This window comes from Panthera leo, chromosome A2 (genome assembly GCF_018350215.1).
Source record: "Panthera leo isolate Ple1 chromosome A2, P.leo_Ple1_pat1.1, whole genome shotgun sequence".
NCBI classification, from domain to species: domain Eukaryota; kingdom Metazoa; phylum Chordata; class Mammalia; order Carnivora; family Felidae; genus Panthera; species Panthera leo.
Window position 1 is genome coordinate 166151157 of NC_056680.1, and position 25046 is coordinate 166176202.

The 25046-nt window shown below is 50.3% G+C and overlaps 2 long non-coding RNA genes across 2 annotated transcripts; both read left to right on the forward strand.

Annotated features, from left to right (window-relative positions):
- Window positions 1-11901: 11901 nt before the first annotated feature.
- Window positions 11902-22970, forward strand: LOC122213060. The gene is made up of 3 exons (XR_006199432.1): window positions 11902-12201; window positions 14118-14326; window positions 22607-22970. It is a non-coding gene; the product is annotated as an uncharacterized LOC122213060 (long non-coding RNA).
- LOC122213059 lies at window positions 16989-18465 on the forward strand. The gene is made up of 2 exons (XR_006199431.1): window positions 16989-17111; window positions 17836-18465. It is a non-coding gene; the product is annotated as an uncharacterized LOC122213059 (long non-coding RNA).
- Window positions 22971-25046: the final 2076 nt, after the last annotated feature.

The window sequence follows — 25046 nt, forward strand, 5'->3', positions numbered from 1 at the left end:
TCAAAGGTGGTGTCGTTTGAGGGAAATTGAGGAGAACAACACACTCACCTGATGGCTGATCGTCGCAGGTGTCTGGAGAGGTGGAGGGCTCCTCCAGGGAAAATAGAATTTTCTCTCAGGAAAGCAGTTCTAAACCCATGAGAGTATAGCTAGGTTTAGAAACATCCATTACGTCACGCTGATCAGAACTCACCCGTGGCTTGCTGGGGCGCCTGGGTGGCTCAGTCGGTTAAGCATCTGACTTGGGCTCAGGTCATGATCTCGCGGTTTGTGAGTTCAAGCCCCACGTCGGGCTCTGTGCTGAGCCTGGATCCTGCTTGGGATTCCGTGTCTCCCTCTCTCTCTGCCCTTCCCCCACTCATGCTCTCTCAAAAATAAATAAATGTTAAAAAATATATATATACGTATATATACATAAAGAGCTCACCAGTAGTTTGTGTATTTGTTGGTTTTCTTTTTTATTTATTTTTTAATGTTTATAGTGAGAGAGCGTGAGTCGGGGAGGGTCCAAGAGAGAGACACGGAATCCCAAGCAGGCCCCAGGCTCTGAGCTGTCAGCACAGAGCCCGACACGGGGCTCGAACTCATGAACCCGGAGATCATGACCTGAGTCGAAGTTGGACGCTTAACCGACTGAGCCACCCAGGCGCCCCTGCTGGTTTTCTAAAGGGGCAAATGAAATTCATTGTTCCCTCTCACGGGAAGGACAGCAAGCGCGGGGCCACGTGCAGAGAGGGAACAGACGTAGCGGGAGCTGATTGGCCTGGAGCTGCCGTGACAGAGAGACTCAGACTGGGCACATGTGTGCAGTCCTGATCTCTCACAGCTCTGGAGGCTGCAAGTCTGACCTGAAGGTGCCGGCAGGGCTGCTTGTCCCTGAGGCCTCTCTCCTTGGCGTGTGGACACCCGTCTTCTCCGTGTTCTCATGTGGCCGTCCCTCTGTGTGTCTGTGTCCTGATCTCCTTATCAGGACACCGGTCACACTGAACTGGGGCCCTCCCTCATGACCTCATTCTAACCTAATCACCTCTTTGAGGACCCCCATCCCAAATACAGTCACAGTCTGAGGTCCTGGGGTCAGGAGGTCAACATGAATTTGGGGGGACACAGTTCAGCCCCTAACAGGGGGCATGGTTAAGTTCTCTCCTGATGGCCCACCTTTCTCGGGGGAATAAAGAGCAAGCTCATCCTCGAGGGAAGAATGTAGTGTTTGAGATCCTGGGAGGGAAGAGGTGTGACATAGTCAATACTGGGGCGGGCAGGGGCAGGCACAGTCACCAGGGGACAGGCAGAGGCGGACATGGTCACTAGTGGGTGGGAATTAGTGGACATAGTCAAGGGGGGGGTGGCAAACAAGGGGATCAGAATCACTAGGGGGCAAGTCAGGGATGAACACACCCTAGGGTGCTGACAGGAATGAACATACCAGCAAGTGGGGAGTAGCGGACAGAGTCACCAGGGGGTGGGCAGGGGTGGGGACAGAGTCTCCAGGGGGCAGGCAGGGGCGGACAGAATCACTAACGGGTGGGCAGGGATGAACACAGACACAAGGGTGCTGGCAGGAGTGGACATAGTCTTAGGGGTGCTGACAGGGATAGATGTAGACACTACGAGTTGGGCAGGGGTAAACATAGTTACCCGGGGGGCAGGCAGGCGTGGACACAGCCACCAGGGAGTGGGCCGGGACAGAGACAGTCACCGGGAGGCAGGCAGAGGAGGACAGAGTCACCAGGGGGCAGGCTGGAGTGGACACAGCCACCAGAGGGTGGGCAGGGGCGAGGACAGTCCCCAGGAGGCAGGCAGAGGTGGACAGTCACCAGGGGAGAGCAGGACGGATGAGGAAGGGCACAGCACTTCTAGGCAGCTCAAAGCTCCAGTTTAGGCACCAGACGTAGCTGCCCTCTAGGCACCGGACCCCGCATGTAACCGCCCCCTCTGCTCAGTGCTCCCTGGGCCTTGCTCTCCAGTTCCCGTGTTCACCTCTGGCCAGCCTGTGTTAACATTAGTGGGTGAACGGCTCCTTGCAAGGTAGGCAGGATAGCGCTTAGGAACAGCCTCAGAAATTGGAGAACCAGGTTGGAAAGCCAGCTTCACCACTTCCTGGTTGTATGGCTTTGGGCAAATTAACAGCGTGCTTTGTGCCTCCGTTTTCTCATCTGCAAAAGCTGGGAATCATGAAGACGCTCAGCTGGTGTGGTTGCTGCGACTGAATGACCTATCCGTGGAGTGCAGAGGCACCCTAACGTGGGCTGTCATCACCATCATCACCTGAAGAACCGGGATCTAAGCATGGATTGCGCAGACGTTTACATATTGGGTTACATACCTACGAAACATTCACAAGTTTCAAAGAAATTTGTGGCTCCTGCGCAGGGGCTTAAACACAAAAACGTGCTTAAAATGAAAGAGAAGAACTTTAATTTGCCAAGAAATTGGGTAGCTGTGGTATCCGTAGAGTTGAAACTTAGAGGAGACCCAATCAGAGGAAACGAAGGCACGTGGGACTTGGGATTCGCTGCGGGGGGGTGGATTGCAGAGAATCCCTGGAAATCTAAGTCCACAGATAAAAATTGCATCCCCCCCTCGACTTGCCCTTCGACCCTTGGCGTCAGCTGCTGATCTTAACAAGACTCTGTCTTAGGTGAGGCACGTGGTTTTCACCTGCTCTGCTAACCCTCGCTGAAGAGTGAATAGAGGAGCAGGGCTGCTAGTGGAAGAAAGAAGAGGGACGTGAGGGTTGGTGTGCGGTGAGAATCAGCCTTATTCAGCCGTTCTGCAATGTTTCAGCTGCCACGGGAAAGCGGGGACCCCACGAGATTCCAGATAAGAGACCCGTACAGACCTCTTTAAAGGTCTGCCCTGTGCCGTATACACACGAAAATGCCTGATCTCTGATTCAAAGGCAACCTTTGAGGAGGCGAGCTATCTCACCAGGGCGTACGTCGGATGGCAGAGAGCAAAACAGCAATACGGGGAAGGGCCTGGGCCAACAGGGCGCGGGGGCGAGAGATTGAGGAGGACACAGGGCATTCGGGGGCCGGACAGGGAGGACTCAGGAGGACGGGCTGCGTGCCCGGACGCTCCACAGATGGTTTTGTTACGAATGCCTGACGGCGGGAACGGCTCCCTGCCTCGATGAAACCTCAGCAGGCCAAGTTAGATGAGCAAGCCCTCCCCGGCTCTGCGGGGGAGGCCCAAAGCCAGGGCCCAAAGCCAAGGTGAAGACACTCGTCTGAAAAATATCCTGCTTGGAGAGCCAGCTCGTAAACGGCTCGAGAAGAGGCAGTTAAGTGCTCAGGGAACGGGATGCTGACCTTACACTTTTTATGATAGCTTTTTAATTATGCTGTGGAAGGAAAAAGAAGGAAACAACGAGAAAAGTATATTTAAGAAGTTAGCCTTTCTCCCCCTCCCTCAGATGCGTCCTCTGGATGCAGTCGGGGTGGCCGGGGCGGGGTGGGGGGGTGACGGTAAGTGTTTCCACATTCCTGCTACACACACAGAAGTGTTTCTTTACGACACAGTTGAGATCTATTCTGCCACTTGATACTTTCATTTGACCACATATGGTGGCTATGTCACCACATCACTACGTGCAGCTCTGTTTCATTCTTTCCACGGCTTAATTAGCAGTTCACGGACTAGTAGTTTTTGTTTATTGATCTAATCTTATAGGGACACACGTTCGGGTTGTTTGGTTTTTTTATTTTCCAGTCTTGCTTAAACGATGCTGTATCATCTATCTTTGTGCATGTATTTCTGCACACTTGTGCAAGTCTCGGAGGCGAGTGGGCCCCTGGTGGACACTTCCTCTGGTTTGCAACAGTTGAAGCCAAAGCGGCCAGATGCTTTGGGGAAAGGCAGTACTGGGCCTGGGTCCCATCACCGCGAGGGGCTCCCAGGGGGCCTGGGAGGGACACAGCCGGAGCTGGCTGGGAAGGGAATCGGTTACATGTTGAGTCTTCACTCGCCACCGGGCCCGAGGAGGGAGACTGCCTGTCAGGACCGTGGGGAATTCACCCCAGGGAACGCAGGCCTCATCCAGGCCTCCTCAGGGGCTGCGAGCCCTGGGACAGGCCCACGGAGGGTAAATTAAGTCAGCAATGCCCGGGAGGGAGGGATCTCTCGAGCCTGGCGGCTTTAGAAAAAACACTGACTTAGCCCCTGAGAGCCCAGGCCACGTGCTTGAGGACTGGGCCCTGGAGGGACGGGTGGAGGCAGGAGGGCAGGATCCAGGTCAGTGTGTAGTCACTGTGCAGGAACCAGTTCCCAACCGTTGGCTGCGACGCCCCGGGCACGAAGCAGGCCCCTGTGCCGCGAGTCACTTAAGGAGCTGGGAGGGCTGGTCTCGGCGGCCTGTAGCACTGTTGGAAATACCTCAGGTACCTTCGTGCGCTCCCGAGCCGTGGCGAGCCTACACCTGCCGCCGCTGAGGTCCCTCTCGCAGGGTGTGTTTAACCCCGTTTTCAAGTGAGCGTCCTAAAATCACTCTACCCAGGAAGTCAGCTCGATAGTGTCCCCGACGTGAACTTTCCCGGCAAGACAGAGGGTGCCGCCGGGCCCTGACGTGCTCCCCCACGGTGCTCGCTCGGGACTCAGCAGCGGGTCAGCAGGGCGCGCGGATCCCCGCCAGGGGCTGCGCTGAGGCCCCGCTGGGCTGTCGTCGGGGACACGCTGGGTTTTGTGAGAAACCGCAGTCTGAGAACACAGACGCTGCTCCACCCGTGCGGGTCCTGCCAAGCCGTGCGTTTGCTGGGAAGGTTCCTCTGACTGCAAAGCGTCAGGACAGGCACACAGGCAGAACGTTAGCCCAGACCCCTGCGTTGCTGTGTTTGAATGTGACATCGTCACAGTCGAAGTTCTTGCTGTCATCGGCGGGGGGGGGGGGGGGGGTTCCGTCTCCCTTAGGACCAAGTCCCCCAGGGCAGGGCCAGGCCCTGTAGCATCCCTATCCGGCACGGCTGCGGCCTCACCAGGCTTGTGGTAGACGGTGACTTGGAGGTCACGGACGGTAACAGATGCCCCAAAATGCCGGGTTCGCTCACCGCATCCAGAAATCTTCCAATGAGGCAAATGCCCTCCAAGCTGCACACTTAGAAATTCAGCACAAGAACCACACACACAAGCCCTTGTCTGGAAGATGCTGCTGTGGAAAGCACTTTACTGACTGCGTGACGGGAGGCGTGTGTGCCGGGCTTGGGGCGCCGGAAGCGTTAACAGGAAGGTGGATCCTCCCAAGAGGAGGGCTGCAGCCTGCCCCACCTGCCTGTCCTGGGAGCGGGGAGTCCTGGAGGGCCTCCTGGCGGCACCGTTAACCCGGGCAGAGCTAGGGGGGGCGGTAACGCCATGGGCGCTGTTTCCGGGGCCTCAGGGCTGAGAGTCTCTCTCTCTTCTGTCCCGGGCGTTCCCGGGCTGTGAGCACGGGAGCCTGTCACATGGCAGAGTACTGGCACATTGGGGACCAGAGGTGACACTACTTCCCCTTCTTACCTTACGCGTCATTTTTGCTTAATATTGGGCTTAGCCCAGATCTTGGGGCGATGTCTTCTAATGGAATCAGCAGCCGATGTTACAGAGAAGGAAACTGAGGCTGAGAGGGAGTAGGGCTCCCTCTGCTCGGTCTCGCCCCAGCCACGGGCCAGGCGCCCCACCCCTCTGTCCTGAGGCCCCGCGATTCGCCCAATGTGAGCCAGCGAGTGGACCGCAGGCGTCATGGGGGAGTAGGTCTTGAAATGGGGGCTGCTTCTCCCTTCAGACCTCCAAAAGTGGGCCTGAACAGCCTGTCGCTTGTGTGTGGTGTCTTGTAGCCCCCAGAGCACGTGTGATCCAGGATTTAAGTTCACAGTAACCCGCCAGGATCCCTTCTCAACGGATGAGGACACTGAAGTGGGAGGGGGCAAACCGCACACCCAGGCTGGCGCGGTGAGTGCGCCACAGAGGCAACTCTGAATTCCAGCCGTCCGTCCCGAGCCCAGAGCGCTCCGTGACCTGTCCCACGGCCAGCCCAGGAGAAAGGGAGACAGCGAGAGACGGGGTGGGGTGTAGACAATGGATACGGACACAGTTATGGTAGAGACAGATGTAGCCATGCTGTGCCCATGGATACAGATACCATAAACAACGTTACAGTCATTGACATGCTATGGACATCGACCCAGCGATGGTTGTGGATGTACAGGTAAATACACATTTGTAGATAGACACTGGCAGAGGTGGAGACAAAGACAAACTGCCCCGCTGAGCTGGCCAAATTAAAATTCTCACATGCGGGGCCCGTGGGGGGCTCAGTCTGCGAAGCCTCTGACCCTTGGTTTGGGCTCAGGTCATAGTCTCGCGGTTCGCGGGATCCAGCCCCACGTCCATTCTCTCTCCCTCTCTCTCTACCCCTTCCCCATTCACGCATGCACGTGCACATGCTCTCTCTCTCTCTCTCTCTCAAAATAAATAAACATTTTGAAAGTCAATGAAAGAAAGTGCTCTATATGCAACTAGAAAGCCTGGGCCCAGATTCCGTCGCCCCTGGCTTCCTTCAGTCCACACAGGGACCTCCTTGTGGAAGGGAGACCAGGGAAGCCCTCTCTGCCGTGCCGGGGAGCGCAGGACTGCCGGCTCCGTGTACTGACAGGCGGATAAAAGTCCCCTTTCTCTTCCTTCTCAGAATCAATGTTTTATATAGTTAGAAACTTCTGGAGCTTCCTGAGACAGTCTGGGAGACAGCTTATAAATAGCTCCACTTTTTCCTTATATATACGCAAGCATAGAAGGGGGACTCAGAAAAAAATCAACAGTAAAAAATATTTGTTATATGTTTTACTATTGTAAAATTGAATTATAATTTAAGAGCTTCGATACATTTCCAACTGTGGTAGATTTTAAGGTAATTACGTGTCTCCTCAGTAATATATTTGCTATCAACTTATTGCATAAAAGGATTGCTTGTGAGTTCAAAATTATTTTTAGATTTATAGCCCTTTCAAGCGAAAAAAGGGTTTTTCAGAAATACTTCCGATTGCCAATGTCAGGTGGATCGTCCATTTGCCATCAATAACGCCTCCTCCAGAATCTTCCGTCATATAAATCCAGCCTGACAGGCCCATAATGCATGCTGCGAGGGTGTTCTCAGGGGTAAGGAATGATATCTGTGTGAGTTATATTAGGCCGGCCTGCGGAAAAACAGTCACCCCGCAATTTATGAATTCAGACGCTCCCAGAACCCGCTTTGGTATTCCAAGGAGACGTAGGTGTTTTCATTTGCGTTGGCTGTCTTGATAAATGTTTATTGTGAAAAACTGCTGATCTGGAAAAACACTTCTGTGCACCGTTGTCCGGCCTGCCTCTGATGTTTATTGCCCACGTTATCAAAATTGTACGGCTCTATTACGCGCCCTGAGGCTGTTTTGTCGTGATTTTTCCAACATAAAGGCTTTGTGGGTGGCTCCAGGTGAAGCCTCGGTGCCCAAGACGAGCTTGGAGAAGGCAGGTGGCAGAGGCCTCCCTGGGGACACTGTCGCGTCTAACGTGTTACTTTATGTGGCCTCACGGGCCGGGCAGTGTCGTGTTGTGGTGTGTTCTGTTGTGCTGTGTTGAGCTGCGTATGTTGCCTGCAGTATGTTGGTTTATATTGTTGGAGACCACAGAGCCATGGTCGCAGTGCGGAAGATAATAATTTCATGTGGGTTGAGGACGGAGTAAGCATTTGGGCTAAATGTTACAGTGTCTACACGGTCTACGTTTGCCGGGGGGTTGCCCCTCTCTTCGCCTTGTCTCCCATCACTTGGTTCATTAAAATATGGGGTTTGATTTGTTCATTTGGTGGTTTTAAAAGTTAAAGTCTCGGGCCTCAAATCTTACCCAGCCTGCTGCCTTTGGGTAAGTGCGCGTGCATGCGTGTGCATGTGTGTGCGCACGTGTGGGTCTTAAGATCCCAGGGGAGACTGGGATGCTGCAATTTATCTTCGGACCCAGTTCTAATGCCCAAGCTCCTGAGTCAGCAGCCTTTATTAATACAGCCGAGGAGGCTAATTCCCCTCAGGCTGCACTCAGTTCCTCTTCCAGTGATCTCTGTCTTGCTTAGCTCCTGGCCTGCGCCTGGGAGTGGGATTTAATCTGTTATCTGAATACCGTTCATAAGAAAAAGCATGCAAGTAAACATGTAGCATTAAATAAGGAATTATTTGTGAAAGTCACACAATCCCTTTCTGTAGTCAGGTCACTGAAAAGGAACCAACCATACGCTATCCTTTTCCTGAAAGATTGGTTTCAGAAGCATTAGAAATCCAAGGGGAATAAATCAGATTAATTTTCAAAATTAGCAGGGATAAGCTTTATTCTGAAATCATGAATGTTCTCTTTTAATTAATTTCAAATGTGGCTAATCCGTTTTAGGCGTGTTACAATATTAAATAGTAGACTGGCGTGTGGCAGGCAGAGGCGGTGAATATCCTTGATCTCTGTAAATACTTAGACTGGCTTATAACGCATAATGTCAGACACTGTAAAAATCCCGATCTTCTACTTCCGTCTCATTGGCAAGAATAAATAGGCTTGTGCTAGGCACACAGGCTAAAACAGGAATTCAGTATTGTTCAAGGACACCCCGGAGGAGGTGCAGGGCCCCTGCCGGCTGGCAACGGTGTATTCAGCTTGGTTTTCCTCTTCCAAAAGCGGATCGAGAAAATCATTAGATTAGCAGCTCTCACAACTGTGCTACTGCTCGGCCAGGTCATCAGCCACGGGGGAGGGACAGGAATCGGTTCGTTGGAGTGCCATGGGGACGTGGCAGAGAGCTTCTTCCTGCTTCCCCGAAGCCCAAGGGATCCAGCGAGATGACGGCAGCCGTCAGCGTGAACGCGGCCAGCAGCCCAGACTCGCCCTGGTTCTGCACCTCCAAGCTGAGGCAGGGGTGAATCTCGCAGACACGCCCACACCCGGCTCTACTCTACTCGGTTGCATTTTACGGAGTCAAAACAGGACGTTCTTCCTGTGTTAACGATCGCAAGGGAAAGGAGGCTCGAGCTCAAGCTGGCCGCCTGGGCCTGGGATGTTGATAGTGGCCTCCACGCGCTATGCGGGGCGAGCGAGACCTGGCTTGGGCCAGGAAGCGTCCTGCGGGCCTCTTGGCTTCCATTCCTTCGAGCACAAGTGTAGAAGTCCTCCGGGCTCAGCACTATTCGAGGAACTGAGATTACTTACACGGAGTTTGTCAATAAACCCTCACATAAACACGGAGAGTTACTTACAGGCCTCAGCTGTCCTATGCGTGCACTTTAGGAGAGACACAAATGTAATTAATGATTTTAATCAATTAATGAAAATATTAGGTAATGACTGATGAGCACTAGATAGAGAATTAAAATAGGTTGAGCAGATGAGGTTAGAGAGACCCAAGATGGAGACTCTGGAAGGTGGAAAGGGGAGGGGGGACCCAAGGACCCAGAGCAATGGGACATCTTCCCACCTCCAGCCCCGCCAGGCGTCCCCCGACCCACCACCTTGAACAGAAGGTGGCCCAGGTAGGCTCACCCCTCCCCCACATCAAACAGGAGTCCTGCCCACCACCGAAAGCAGGTGACCCAGCAGAGTGCTGACCCACTGACAAGAAGAGGCCAGGGGACACACACCCTCCCCCAGCTAGAGAGATAGGGTGGCCCAGGGCTCGAGCAAGGAGGAACCCACCATCTGGCCCCAGAATCATTCTAGGCCTCTAAAGGCACCAGGCGGCTTGGCCTGGGGAAGTTCCCTCCACCCGCTCAGGAAGCACCAGCAGGAACCTGTGGGAGCCCCATCAGGACCAGACAGGAAGTAGAGCAAAATAGCTCCTCAAAATCTCTGAAAATTATTATTTTTTAATGTATTTTTTTTTATTTTCTAATGTATTTTTTTTATTTTTTTTTATAACATTTATTTATTTTTGAGACAGAGAGAGACAGAGCATGAACGGGGGAGGGGCAGAGAGAGAGGGAGACACAGAATCGGAAGCAGGCCCCAGGCTCTGAGCCATCAGCCCAGAGCCCGACGCGGGGCTCGAACCCACGGACCGCGAGATTGTGACCTGAGCTGAAGTCGGACGCCCAACCGACTGAGCCACCCAGGCACCCCTCTAATGTATTTTTTTTTAAAGAGAGAGCACAAGCAAAGGAGGGGCAGAGAAAGAGGGAGAGAGAGAGAGTCTCAAGCAGCCTCTGCACTGACAGCACGGAGCCCGACGTGGGCCTCAAACTCACAAACTGTGAGATCAGGACCTGAGCTGAGATCAAGAGTCAGATGCTTAACTGACTGAGCCACCCACGCTCCCATGTATCCTAGGTTTTGACGAGAACATGACCCCAGATGATGCAGAAGAGATTCATTCTAAAAGTCAAGAAAACAGCTGGGTCAAATCATGCTAAACAGGGATAATATTACCCTGCTCCAAAGTCTCTCCAACTAGAAATGATCAGTGAAGTGAGAAATTCTTGAGAAGGCCATGTAGTTTGTTTTTTTTAGATGCCCTTCTTTGGGAAGATAGTTCTAAAACATTTGTTCAGATTTTTTGATTACCTTTATGTTATTACCCGATGACAATAAATGCTGTGGGGTGGTTTTTACCTAAAAAGGATTCGTAGTAAGTAAAGGATGACAATAGAACTGAAAAAACACAGTAACCGAAATAGAAAACTCACGGGACAGGTTCCTAGTGCAGTAGAAATGACAAAAGATAGAATCAGCAAACTTGAGGACAGATCAGCAGAATTTACACCATCTCAACAACAAAGAGAAAATAGAAACCCACACGGTTTCAGGGATTGTGGGACCATAACAAGACATCCAACATTCATGTCATCAGAGTCCCAGAAGGGAAGGGAAAAAAGGGGGTAGCTGAAAGCGAATTCAAAGCAACACTGGCTAGAAGCTTGCAAAATTTGAGAAAATGCATAAACCTACAGATGCAAGTACAGTTTACCTTAGGATAGGACCCCCCCCCCCAAAAAAAAAAAAAAACCTCATCCAAGATGCATCATCAGGAAACTAAAGACCAAGACAAACTGTTGAAAGCAGCCAGAGAGAGATCACAAAGTACCAATACAGGAACACCAGTTCGAATGCTGGCGCATTTCTCATCTGAAACCCGAGGCCAGAAGGAAGCAGCATGACCGGTCCAGATGCTGGAAGAAGAGAGCTGTCGGCCACAAATTCTATATCCTCCGTGAAGCTATCTTTGAGGAGTGAAGGGGAACTAGAGACGTTCTCAAAAGAAGAAAAACTAAAACACTTGGTCACTTCCGGACCTACTCCTCAAGAACAGCTAAAGAAGTCCTCCGGACCTTACGGCAACGATGAAGGAGCGTCAGCAAGGAAGACAACGGGAGGAACAGGTACAACAGGACTGCCTTTTCCTTGTGATTTTCCTAAATCATCTTTGATGATCGAAACAGAAATGGTAACACCATTTGATACTCAGGACCATGATATGTAAGAGCGGGGAAATCAAAGTTGCCAAATGCAATCAGGCTTTGGATGCTTAGCTTGAAATGGGAAAATGGGCGGCCGCGTAGTAAAACGCTCCCTGAATGCTTATGCGAAGAAATTGACTGAGCTGCAACATAGCAGGCTAATACCAAATTTGGGGAAAGCACGTTGAAATCTGCATTATTAGCACTGTATCACTAGGACTCAACGCTTGACGGAACAGGATTTAAAATGTATGAGCACTTACATGCGCGTACAGAAAAATTCTTCTTGCTTATTTCTCCCTTGATTTAGCAATAGTCAGACCTGCAAATGCATAAAATCTTAAGTGATTACAAAGAAGGTGCCTTGCATAATGACGACTACCTCTGTTTGCAGCTGTGATTTTAAAAACCGTTGCCTAAGAAGCCAGCATGGAAAGTGGCTCGTAATCTCCTCTTTTGCAGGAGCAGGAGCAGTGACCTTCTCGGTGGCTCCGAGGAGTATGGGCTACCATCAGAAAGCACAGTGGGTTCTGCTAAGCTGGCGGTCAAGCAGCAGAGACGTCGTGACACATGGGGGACTGGAAGCCCAGACAGGGGACGCTAACAGAAAACGGACAGCAGAGAAGCAGCCCTGAAGCCCAGAGCCCACTCACCATGGTCTTGTGACGAGGGTCCGCTCCCCGCCATGTGGCCTCCCTGCCCGCCCCCTTAGATTACAGACTGGCATGTCCGGACTCTTCCCCCGAGAGGCAGCCTGGAGGGGACCCTGGTAAGGCTGGAGTGGTCTCAGCCCCGTGTTTCTGGGCCCCGCGCACGCCTCTTGCTTGCCCCCACTCCTTCTGCGACTTCCGTGAGGCCTGGGCTCCCCATACCCACGACTTGGCAGCTTGGGCCCTACAGTGTGAGCTGTTTCCCACAGGTAGGACCCACGTGCCCCTGACCACCCTGGGCCCTCGCCTGCCTCTGTCTCAGGTCCTGCCTCTGGCCCCGCCTCTCCCCTGGGGATCCCGGCTCTGCCGAGTCTGGGACAGTCACTGCCACCTGTCACCTGGCATTGTGCTGTGGAAGAGAGAAGCGTGACCACAGGAAGCACGCTCAGTCGTTCCCACCAGAAGGTTCTACTGCAGTCAGGGGTCCCCTTCCACCTCCTGAGTGGGGGACGGGCCTTGCCCTCCGCCCTCCGGCTCAGGCAGCCGTGATGAGACAACAGTACCGCGGGTGCCCTCACGCAGATTCCTGTCGGTCTTCTGCTGGAACCGAGGTTCTGAACCCCAACTACGAAACATCTCCTGAGTTAATGAGACTGACACCTCCCCCGCCCCCCCCCCCCCCCCTCCCCCCACCATCCCGGAAAATCCTGGAGAGGAGGAAACATCCCTGGGGCTCCGGGAGCCTGGGCCCCTCCTGCCCTCCCTGGACCAGCCAGGTGAAGTCCGCCAGCTGTGACTAGAGCCCTGGCACCCGCCCGCACCTGTGTGTTCAGCTAGACAGCGCATCGTCATACCATATGTGGCCCTTTGTACCTATTTGCACGTGGACGTAATACCACAAATAAAACACTAAACGGGAGGAATCAGGGAAAAACACAGAACCCAGAATATTGGGGGCCACTTATGCTCCTCCGGGAAAGCAGTGGGGACACTGCGGACGTGTTAATATTTCTACCGCAGTGAGACCACATGTCAAATGTCAAGTCTGGGTGTAATTGTGAGAGAGAGATATAAATAGAGGAATTATTATAATTCCGTCATAATTTGCTACTTGACCAAAATAAACTAATAAGATAAATAAACATGGCTGCTTTTGCCCAACTGACTAATATGACCTGAATAGAAATAAAATATTGGATGAGTTGGAGATGCCAAGTTTAAACTAGATTAGCAACGAAATCTCAGTGTGCCGTTTCGATATAATTAACGGGATGATTTAATGTGTTTTTCGCTCAGAATCGTCGTGAGGCGTTTTTTTGCAATAGCGTAGAAATGAATCCGCACGCGTCCGGGCTGCAGAGGAATAAAAGGTTGTAATATTTTTGAGTCCTCTTGGCAGAGTAATCCATCTGGCACTCTGCAGGACAACGGAGATGTTTTTCTTCCGATCATTCACAGCCATTATTTAATGCGGGGTAACAGCCACAGTCTTCATTAATATATTAACCTATGGCTCAAAAAGGCCTTGCAGTAAACCAACTGAGGACTCCTCATGACGGGTTTATATCATAGGGTTTGGAGAGACTGAGCCGCGGAGACACTGACCTCAGGGATAAGCCCAGCGTTTGTTACCGACGGCAGAAGTGTGGCCAGCGAGTGAGGAGGGAGGTGGTCAGAACCCTCACGGAAGCCACTACACGCGGGACAGAGGGCCAGTCACAAACATACACGATATGAGGCGCCTGGGTGGCTCAGTCGGTTAAGCCTCCGACTCGGGCTCAGGTCATGATCTCGCGGTTCGTGGGTTCGAGCCCCGCGTCGGGCTCTCTGCTGTCAACACAGAGCCCACCCTCTGTCTCCCCTCTCTGTCCCTTCCCCGCCTGCACTCGCTTGCCTTCTCTCTCTCAGAAGTAAAGAAACATTTTTAGAAACACATACATGATACAACCTTAGAATACAATACTTGGCGACCTCAGAAAGAATGTGGTAGAACCACCGTATCTCACTGGCCTCAACTTCTGCTCATTCCATGCAGCCCCTCCAGCCTCCTGGCCTCTCTCCAACACGCAGGCCTTTCCCAGACCGAAGTTCCTGAGGCAGCACTTCCTTCAGGGAGATGTGGAAGAGAGAGAAGGGTCAAGACCAAACATCTTCTCCTGAGGCAGCACTTCCTTCAGGGAGATGTGGAAGAGAGAGAAGGGTCAAGACCAAACATCTTCTCGGGAGGCCTCCTCTGGCCGCAGGGTAAAAGTCACGGGGGGGGGGGGGGGAGGCGGGGGGGGGGGGGGGGGGCTGCCCCTTCAACGCTTTGATTTTTGCCCCAGGGCTTGTCACTGACATACAATGTACTTTATTTATCTTGATTTTCATCTCTTCCCTAAAAGGTGAATTCCATAAGGGCGGGAGGATGAGTCAGAGCCCAAGCAGGAAACAAAAGGGAACCTTGAACTGGGTTCTTTGAGGAGAGTTTAGTAAAAGGGCCATTTCCCAAGACTGGGAAGGAGGTAGGGAAGCCTGGGGTGAGGCAGCACCTGAGGGCAGTGACCCAGCCCGGGGGACAGGGATGTGAGAGAGGACGACAGCCACTGACCCTCCGCTTAGGGCGGCTCGGTCAAGCACCCCCCCCCCCACTCCGCGGTTGCCCCACATCACCCACCCCAAGCGGAGCCTGGAGCTGGGGCCCCGGGCACAGTGCTAAGGTTGGGGGGGGGGGGGTGGAATCTGCACGGTGACACACAGGGAAGTCAGGTCTGTCCCCCGTTGGACCTCCATCCCTACTGGCGCACAGGAGGTGTGAGTGTCCTGGGGCTGCCAGGACAAAGTACTGCATGGGGGGGGGGGGGGGGGGCGGGGCTTAGAACAGTAGAAACACATTCTCTCACGGTTCTGGCGGCCAGACGTCTGAAATAAAAATTTCAGTAGGGGGGCGCCTGGGTGGCGCAGTCGGTTAAGCGTCCGACTTCAGCCAGGTCACAATCTCGCGGTCCGTGAGTTCGAGCCCCGCGTCAGGCTCTGGGCTGACAGCTTGGAGCCTGGAGCCTCTTTCCGATTCTGTGTCTCCCTCTCTCTCTGCCCCTCCCCTGTTCATGCTCTGTCTCTCTCTGTCCCAAAAATAAATAAAAAAACGTTGAAAAAAAAATTAAAAAAAAAAAAAATTTCAGTAGGGCTGCGCTCCCTCGGAAGACTCTAGAAAAGAAACTCCCACATCTCTCCAGTAGCTCCAGGAGGATACGGTTGCCCCTTGGCCTCCCCTCACCTGTAAACTCCGTCTTCATGGGGCCGTCTTCCTGTGTGTCTGCATCTGTCTGTCCTCACAAGGACACCAGTCATATTGGATCAAGGCCCATCCCCACTGAGGATGACCTCATCTTAACTTGATGACATGGGGAGACCCTATTTCCAATCACAGGTGCTCGGTTTAAGACTTCAACACAGCCTTTCGGGGGACACAGTTCAACCTGGAATACTGAGTAGTCAATAATGAGTCAACGAATGAATTGTCTCTCCTGAGAATAAAAAAGAAAAGAGAAGTAAAGTTTGGGGGTAATTCAAACCAGGTCATTAAAGGCCCTCCTTCCATTATATATATATATTTTTTTTTTTTTTTCTTTGACATTATGTCAGATTATGGGCAGCAGTAAATCTCCAAGAAAAACAAAGGCCAGGATTTAGTGCCGGAAAGAAATCCTGAAAAAAAATTTTTTTTTTTCATAAATAAATAACACAAGGAACTAGAAGCGGAAAGGGTGGTATACTGTTCAGGCACAGGACCGGGGAGAGGTTCAGAGCTCAGAAACGCTGCCTTCGGATGGGAGTATGATGGCGTCACCCCCACACCCTGTCATGCACAGCGCGGGGACCTGGCTCCTAATGAGGGCTCTTCTCTAGAGAAATGAAATGTTTCCAAAGCAACCAGCAAACCCTTCTGCCACCACTGGATCCCCCGCCCGCCCACCCTGAAGCGAAGCCTGACAAGGATGAGCCCCAACAGAGATACAAAGCCCTCTCTCAACACACTGTCTGTCGCCTTTTTCCTAGCTTGAGGGTCAACAGAGAAGGATTGGACATTTCCAGGAAACCAGAAATAGGAATGAGAAAGAGGAAGAGAAACAGGAAAAAGGGAAGGAAAAAGCCATATGTACCTATGGTCCCAGTTCAATTAAAAATGCACACAGTGTGGGGCGCCTGGGTGGCTCAGTCGATTGAGCGACTGACTCTTGATTTTGGCTCAGGTCATGGTCCCAGGGTCATGGGATCAGGCCCTGTGTTGGCCGAGCGTGGAGCCTGCTTGGGATTCTCTCTTTCTCGTCCTCTTCCCCTCACCTTTCTCTCTCTCTCTCTTTCTCTAATAAATAAATGAAAATAAAAAATGAGAAAAGTACAGTGTGTTTGTAGACACATCAACACACGTGTTATGTATGCACATATATATGTGTTTTTCGGGTTTTTTTTTTTTTTTAATATTTCCCTTTGAGAGAGGGATGGACAGAGTGTGAGCGGGGGAGGGGCAGAAAGAGAGGGAGACACAGAATCCGAAGCAGGCTCTGGGCTCCAAGCTGTCAGCACAGAGCCGGACATGGGACCCGAACCAACCAACCGTGAGATCGTGACCTAAGCCCAGCGCTCAACCGACTGAGCCACCCAACTTCCCCGAGATTCGTGTGTTTTAGATGCCAGCAAGCCAAGTATCGGTATTCAGACAGCAAGACCAAGGTTGGGCTGTAAATGTTAAAAGCCCTGATTTATGTTGCTGTCCTCGTGAAGCACAGCCATGGAAGCTCAGCCTACTTCCCATGGAGTAGGATTGTTGAGCTACCAAACTATTTTTCAAAAAAGCGACTGGAGGTTTCTTTAAATATCCAACAAGTACCAAGAACGGTGCCATCATTCCATCCCGTTAAGTGGAGTGCCAGGTGACGGTCACCGAGCAACAGAATGGAGCCCAGCATTCAGCCTTGTATTTCCTACCGCATTTAAGGCTTTGTTAAAGAATATTTTAAGGACGTCTCTTCTGTCATAAAAGAACTCAGTAAGTCTTCTGGAAAGGTGTACCAGTGGGTCCACCAAATGACCAAATGAGCTAGTCTGTTCGGTAAACTTGTTTAAACAGTATTATCCAATCAGATGCCAGAGTTAGTTTGATAAGAACGACTGTTTTGATGTTGGCTGGATATTTTGCTGTTTCTCTTAACAATACCCAACGCAATGGATTCAGTTGTTTCCCGAGGCTTGCTGGGGACACAACGGTAGCTCTACGTTATCAACCCAGAAGAGCGTCTCCTGTTTATTTAATTTCAGAGGCCACGTGACCACATAGGCTAGGAAGGTTTCTAAAATCTTTACACGTGGGGGCTGTGTAAAACAGAGCCATCGCCACATAATTAAACATAGACTTTTATGTCAGAAGGCCAATCCAGCCCACTCCGATTTTCTCAGTGACATTATGATAAAGGCAAAAGGTGCATTAAAAGCTTTGGATCTATACTAAGGTCATAAAATCTCGCCCAGAGACAGTTCCTGTCTAGGGATTCATATGCCAGAAACAGATCAATAAAGGCTGTAAAAAGTTCTACAATATTCCCAACCAGCTGCTCTATAAAGTACAAGTGAACACTCACTCGTTGAAGACGAAAGCATTCCCGTAATGCCAGTATTGAATATACAATTTACCCGAATAAAAGAATTTGTTTTCTATTTATTTTCTTGGGAAAACCAGTTGACCAGTGAGATATGAGACTTGCTTCATTTTCCAGGTTAAAGTCTGATGGAACTACTGGCCTGCACCAACCACAGATAGGCTGTCTTCTTTCCCCTCCCCCAGTAGACGCCGGAGATGTTTCCTCTCGAGTTGTTGGGGTTCAACTTGACAAAATTCTAGAGGCGGTACAGAGTCTGTGATCAGAAAAATGCCTTGATCACGGCGAAAATCTGCTCGTGCCGGTGGACCGGAGAGAAGGCAGAAGAACCAGTTGTGTCTCAGGGTAGCTGTTCTCCCTCGAAATCCGGTAAAAATGGCCCCGTGAATGCAGGGCCTAAAAGTGAGTCCCCAAAGTGAGGGGCCTCTGGGACCCACACGCCATCCCCCAAACAGGAAGAATCATTTTCCTGGCAACGGAAAGATGAATCATGCATTTCACAAAGGAGACGCAAGGTTCGGTAATGTGCGACCTTGATTTACAATGGCCTCCAGATTTATTGTTGTGTATTTTTAAACCATGCTATTTAAAACACAGCTAATTTAAAAGCTAGTGTGTAGGCCCCGTCTGACTAGTGCTAAAGATTTACTTTGTGCTAATAAGAAAATTATTGTGTCTACGCTATTCCCACTTCTCCCGCACTGTGTGATCCAACCTCCAATAAAATTGCTTGTCAGGTGAGAGACATTGGTTTTCTACTGTAGTTACTATTTCTTTGTCTCCATCCCCTCCCCTCCCCTCCGAAATACAGTTTACCGAATGTTACAGACACTGCATAAGAAAGATGCTTCATAGCAACAGCGCCCAGGGTGAATGAAACAGCAAGTGTTTTTAAAGGGGCCCTTTCTACCGGCAAGAACAGAAACATTTGTGCTTATTTGATGCACTTGGGTCAGAGGATAGACACATCAGCACCTTCCTCTCCTGCAGGAGGAAACTGCCTGCCTCCCCGCCCAGCAAAGCCAGGCAGCCCAGTCGGCCACCCCCCTCCACTTGCACAGCGGCTGCTGGGATCCCGGGGCGAAACTCATGAATTGATATTTCTAAAAAGTTCAGAATAGGGCCTGATTCATGGCAAACGTGCAATAAATGTTAGCCATTCTTTTTAACTCAGAAATATTAAGTTCTATGCGAGCTCATTTTGTCCTAAATATCATTAGTACAAGACTTTAGTACAAGACCAACAGGGGCTCCTGGGTGGTTCATTCGGTTAAGTCTGACTCTTTTTTTGTTTGTTATTTAAATCCAAGTTAGTTAACATATAGTGTAAAATTAATACTATGTGTATTATTATATATAGGATTTAATGAGTCATCACTTACATATAACACCCAGTGCTCATCCCAACAAGTGCCCTCCTTAATGCCCATCACCCATCTAGCCCATCCCCCCACCCAACACCCTGCCAGGAGCCCTCAGTTTGTTTTCTGTATTCAAGAGTCTCTTATGGTTTGTCCCTCTCTGTTTTTATATTATTTTTTCTTACCTTGTGTTCATCTTTTTTGTATCTTAAATTCCACATAGGAATGAAATCACATGATACTTGTCTTTGACTGCCTTATTTCGCTTAGCATAATAGCCTCCAACTCCATCCATGTAGTTGCAAATGGCGACATTTCATTCTTTTTCATCGCCAAGTACTATTCCATTGTATATACATACCACATCTCTTTATCCATTCATCAGTTGATGGACATTTGGGCTCTTTCCATAATTTGACTATTGTCGATAGGACTGCTGTAAACATTGGGGTGCATGTGCCCCTTCAAATCAGCATTTTTGTATCCTTTGGATAAATACCTAGTAGTGTAATTGCTGGGCCGTAGGGTAGTTCTATTTTTAACTTTTTGGGGCACCTCCACACTGTTTTCCAGAGTGGCTGCACAGGCTTGCATTCCCACCAGCAGGGCAAAAGGGCTCCTCTTTCTCCACATCCTTGCCAACATCTGTTGTTGCCTGAGTTGTTAATGTTTGCCATTCTGACAGGTGTAAGGTGGTATCTCATTGTGGTTTTGATTTGTATTTCGCTGATGATGAGTGATGTTGAGCATTTTTTCATGCGTCAGTTGGCCATCTGGATGTCTTCTTTGGAGAATTGTCTATTCATGTCTTCTGCCCATTTCTCCACCGGATTATTTGTTTTTTGAGTGTTGAGTTTGATAAGTTCTTTATAGATTTTGGATATTAACCCCTTATCTGATATGTCGTTTGCAAATATCTTCTCCCATTCCATCAGTTGCCTTTTAGTTTTGCTGATTGGTTCCTTTGCTGTGCAGAAGCTTTTTATTTTGATGAGGTCCCAATAGTTCATTTTTGCTTTTGTTTCCCTTGCCTCCGGAGACGTGTTGAGTAAGAAGTTGCCACGGCCAAGATCAAAGAGGTTATTGCCTGCTTTCTCCTCAAGGATTTTGATGGCTTCCTGTCGTACATTTAGGTCTTTCATCCATTTTGAGTTTATTTTTGTGTTTGGTGTAAGAAAGTGGTCCAGGTTCATTCTTCTGCATGTCGCTGTCCAGTTTTCCCAGCACCACTTGCTGAAGAGACTGTGTTTATTCCAATGGATACTCTTTCCTGCTTTGTCAAAGATTAGTTGGCCATACGTCTGTGGGTCCATTTCTGGGTTTTGTATTTCTGTTCCATTAATCTGAGTGTCTGTTCTTGTGCCAGTACCTTACTGTCTTGATGATTACAGCTTTGTGATACAGCTTAAAGTCCGGGATTGTGATGCCTCCTGCTTTGGTTTTATTTATCAGGATCGCTCTGGCTACTCGGGGTCTTTTCTGGTTCCATACAAATTTTAAGATTGTTTGTTCTAGCTCTGTGAAGAACGGTGGTGCTATTTTGATAGGGATTGCATTGAATATGTAGATTGCTTTGGGTAGTATCGACATTTTAACAATATTTGTTCTTCTGACCCATGAGCATGGAATATTTTTCCATTTCTTTGTGCCTTCTTCAATTCCTTGCATAAGCTTTCTATAGTTTTCAGTGTATAGATCTTTCACGTCTTTGGTTAGGTTTATTCCTAAGTATTTTATGGGTTTTGGTGCAGTTGTAAGTGGGATCGATTCCTTGATTCCCTTTCTGTTCTCCTTCATTATTGATGTATAGAAATGAAGCCGATTTCTGTACATTGATTTTATATCCTGCAAATTTGCTGAGTTCATGGATCAGTCCAGCAGCATTTTGGTGGAATCTTTTGGGTTTTCCACGTAGAGTATCATGTCATCTGTGAAGAGTGAAAGCATGACTTCTTTGACAATTTGGATGCCTTTTATTTCTTTGTGTTGTCTGATTGCTGAGGCTAGGACTTCCAGCACTATGATGAATAACAATGGTGAGAATGTACATCCTTGTCATGTTCCTGACCTTAGGGGGAAAGTTCTCAGTTTTTCCCCATTGAGGATGATATTAGCTCTGGGCTTTTCATATATGGCCTTTATGATCTTGAGGTATATTCATTCTACCCCTACTTTCTTGAGGATTTTTATCACGAAAAGATGCATATTTTGTCAAATGCTTTTTCTGAAAAGTGTCTGACTTGATTTCAGTTCAGGTCATGATCTCATGGTTCATGGGATTGAGCCCCACATCAGGCTCTGCACTGACAGCACAGAGCCTCCTTGGGATTCTTTCTCCCCCTCTCTCTCTGCCCCTCCCCGGCTCACTCACACTCTATCTCAAAATAAATAAACTTAAAAAAGACTTGAGTACAAGACCTACAAACAATTTTTAAAGAGCCCATTAAAATTCCCCAAAGAGGGGCTCCTGGGTGGCTCAGTCAGTTAAGTGTCCAACTTGGGCGCAGGTCATGATCTCGCAGTTCGTGAGTTCGAGCCCAGCATCAGGCTCACTGCTATCAGTGTAAAGCCTGCTTCGGATCCTCTGTCCCCACTCTCTCTCTCCTGTCCCCCACTCTCTCTCTCCCTCAAACATAAATAAGCATTAAAAAAAATTTTTTTAAGTAAGATTCTCCAAAGAACTGAGTATGTTGCAGTGTGAATAATTAAAATAACCAAAGTGAGCCCACAATGTCCTATATGAACCTCAAAACCCAAACGACTAGACCAGGGCCCCCAACTCTGCTGTTGTAAAACCTCCACTTGAAGCCACCGACAGAGTGCTCGCTTTGGCCGCACATATACTAAGCAACCGACAGATAGCTGTTTTCTAAAGACCTTTATGCCAGGCCCTGGAAATCAAACAAGTGACCCCGGTCCTCTTCTTCGGATAAAACCATGAACACTAGGCACGGGCCACCATGGAGGCTCGACCACCAGGAGGAAGGCGCCTAGAGAGGGTGCCAGGGAATCCTGACTGAGAGGAGGAAGGCCCGTGTCAGAACACAGAGGTCGTGTGTGGCTGGGGCTAGCTGCGTGGAAAGGCGTGCCCAGGAGAAAGGGCCGAGGGGCGGGTGAGTAGCAAGATGGGGTTGCTGGTTTGGGGGATGGCAGGGCAAGAAGCAGCCCCAGAACCATAGAGCGAAGCCACCTGCCTGCGACCTGCTGGTCTCTGGGGACACTGTCCTCTGCTTCTGCCATCCTCACAAGCTGTCACCTTCACAGCCCTCCCGGCACAGCAAGGACTTCAGGGAAACTAAACAGTGCAATGTGATCCCCCCATTTTCCCCCAAAAATGTTTGTGTGTGCGTGTGTGTGTCTGTGTGCGTAAGAAAGAGTTCTGTGCTGAACAAGGAGACAACCAAATTTGGGTTTAGAAAGAGGAAGAGTTTTCTATACTGGTTACTTCTAAATAATTGCTCTGTTATTCTTCCTAGGATTTTTATTTATTTATTTTTTAACTGCTGTGTTACGTTGAATTCTTCCAGAAGCAAACCTTGAGTCAAGGATTTTAATGCTCCCAGGAGTACCAGCTCTCTGTCCGTGGCTCTCCTCCCTGCCCCTGGCCGGACCAGAGAAAGACACTTGTTCCAGGAGATCCTCGGCAGGTGCCATGTGGAGGACACAGGGGCACCGACAAGAACCTCTTCTTACATTTCTAACTTTTTGATATTTTCTGAAATTTGTACATTGAACTTCTTGTAAGAAAAACTGTATCCACTCAGAAAACAGCAAAATATACATGCCCGTTACGTTGCCAGAGTTTCTGAATGGAGAAGACCATGTTTAAATTTAGCCTGTGATCTGAGCGATATTAAAGGGTTGGTCACCTTAGCCAGTGATGACACTAAGTAGAATTTTATGCTAATTGAACATTTTTACTTCAAAATCCGAAGTGTAGGGGCGCCTGGGTGGCTCAGTTAAGCATCAGACTTCGGCTCAGGTCACGATCTCACGGTTCGTGAGTTCGAGCCCCGTGTCAGGCTCTGGGCTGCCAGCTCGGAGCCTGGAGCCTGCTTTGGATTCTGTGTCTCCCTCTCTCTCTCTCTCTGTTCCTCCCCGGCTCACGCTCTGTCTCTCTCTCTCAAAAAGAAGTAAATGTTTCAAAAAAAAAATCCAACTTGTATTCGTTTGCTCTGGCGTAAGCAAGATGCAGTGTGAACAAGATCAAGCAGCCGTGTGGGAAGCTGAGAGTTTCACCAGGACACGTGGAGACAGACGTCCTGGGTCATACTGCGGGCTGGAAGCATGGCAAACGGCAAACAGCGCGTCGGGATCCTTGGGCTCGTGCGGGAACGCTGAACGGAAACAAACACGGGTGTGGTGGCCCCCGCAGGGACTCGAGACTGATGATAAACAGCAAACCAAAGACGGCAGTGAGAAACCCTACACAACTAGCGAACTCGGCGTAGCTTCTGCGGAGAGGGGAAAGCGCCCGCGGAAGCCGTGAGTGCTCTAATCCCAGAGCGTGCAGGTGCCACATGCTGCAGACCGGGAAGCATCTCCTGACCCAGGAGAACCCTGAACCCGGGGAGAGCCTCAGAAAGAACACGCTTTGCTAATGAAAACCAATGACGCCTCCGAAATACAGCCACAAGCAGAGGTGGCTTCACGTTACTCAAACGCAAGAGCTGACCTCCAGGGCCCGCCCCCGGGAACGGAGGTTTGATAAGGACTTTGGTAATCAGGAATGTGATTGATAACCAGGACGAAAGCCACGGCGTTAATAATAAAGGGATCGATGACACAGACAAATATATCTACAGATCATTGCCTCAACTTGAAGCCGGCAAAGGCCCAGATGTATCACTGCTTTCAAATTTATTTATAGATCAGTGTCTTAATGTGATAAACAGTTGGCTTGTAAACTAAAAATACTGAAAACCGCAACATAGAACCGTGGCTTTTGTTCCTTTTCTTTGCTGCACGAGAGATGTCAGCGCAAGTCCGTGACTCGGGACAGCTCCTTCGTCATCTGATGAGTGGTGTCAGATGGCCGCTTACCCTGCGGCTAACCGCTAACGAACGCGACACTCAAGGCCCTGTGGACACCCCGCAGCTCAGAGCCACGGTGCACCGGAAGCCTCTCCCGTGGAGGTGCCCTCTTCCACGTCCAATCTGACCCGGCTGCTGCAGCCCGGTGCTGTCTGAGTTCTGTCAAGAGGAAAGCTGGACCCGTGGCTCTTGGCTCGGCCGTTCCATCACGAATTAATATAGCAGAAGGAAAAGACTGAGGACGCTGGCTCTCAAAGTTCCTTTTTGCCCCCATGTGATTGCACTTGGGCGTCCCAGGGAGCCCACTCGGTCGTGCATTTTGCCCAGCAAGTGAGTGAGTGCCTGCTGCCGGCCAGGACTACAAGTAGGTCCTGGAGGTAGAAACATGGCTGCAGAAAGTTGAAGAAGACAGAATCTGAGCTCTCCCCTCCAGTCTGGGAGACAGGGGTGAGCACAGAAGAGGGTAAGGGGTGGAGTAGGAGTGGTAAAGGGAGGCAGGAAGCTGTCTCTGGGCAAAGCGGGGGTGATCAAGCAGAAAGGGGCACTCCAGCCAGAGGGTAGACAGAGAGGCTCAAGACGGAGCGTCCTGCCAAACCTGGGACATGTGGAGAAGAGAGGCCGGGGGGCTGGGATCAGGGAGACCCAAATGGGCTGAAAGGCCAGGCTTTGAACTTGGTTCTTCAGGGAGCCATGAAAGATCTTACACAGGGGAACGGCAAAGGGAGATTTAGGTCTAGAGCGAACGCTCTGGCAGCCGGTGGACTGGAGAGAGTCAGAGGGAGGAGATGCTGGGGCCTGTGCAGCACAGCGGCTTCAAGGATGGGGAGAAGGCTCTGGGTCTGGCCCAACGTTCTCCATCAGGGGCTACGGCATGGATGCTGGGGGAGAAGTCTGGGCTGCCGTTTAGTAGCAGGAGGCAGAAGAAGGGAGGTG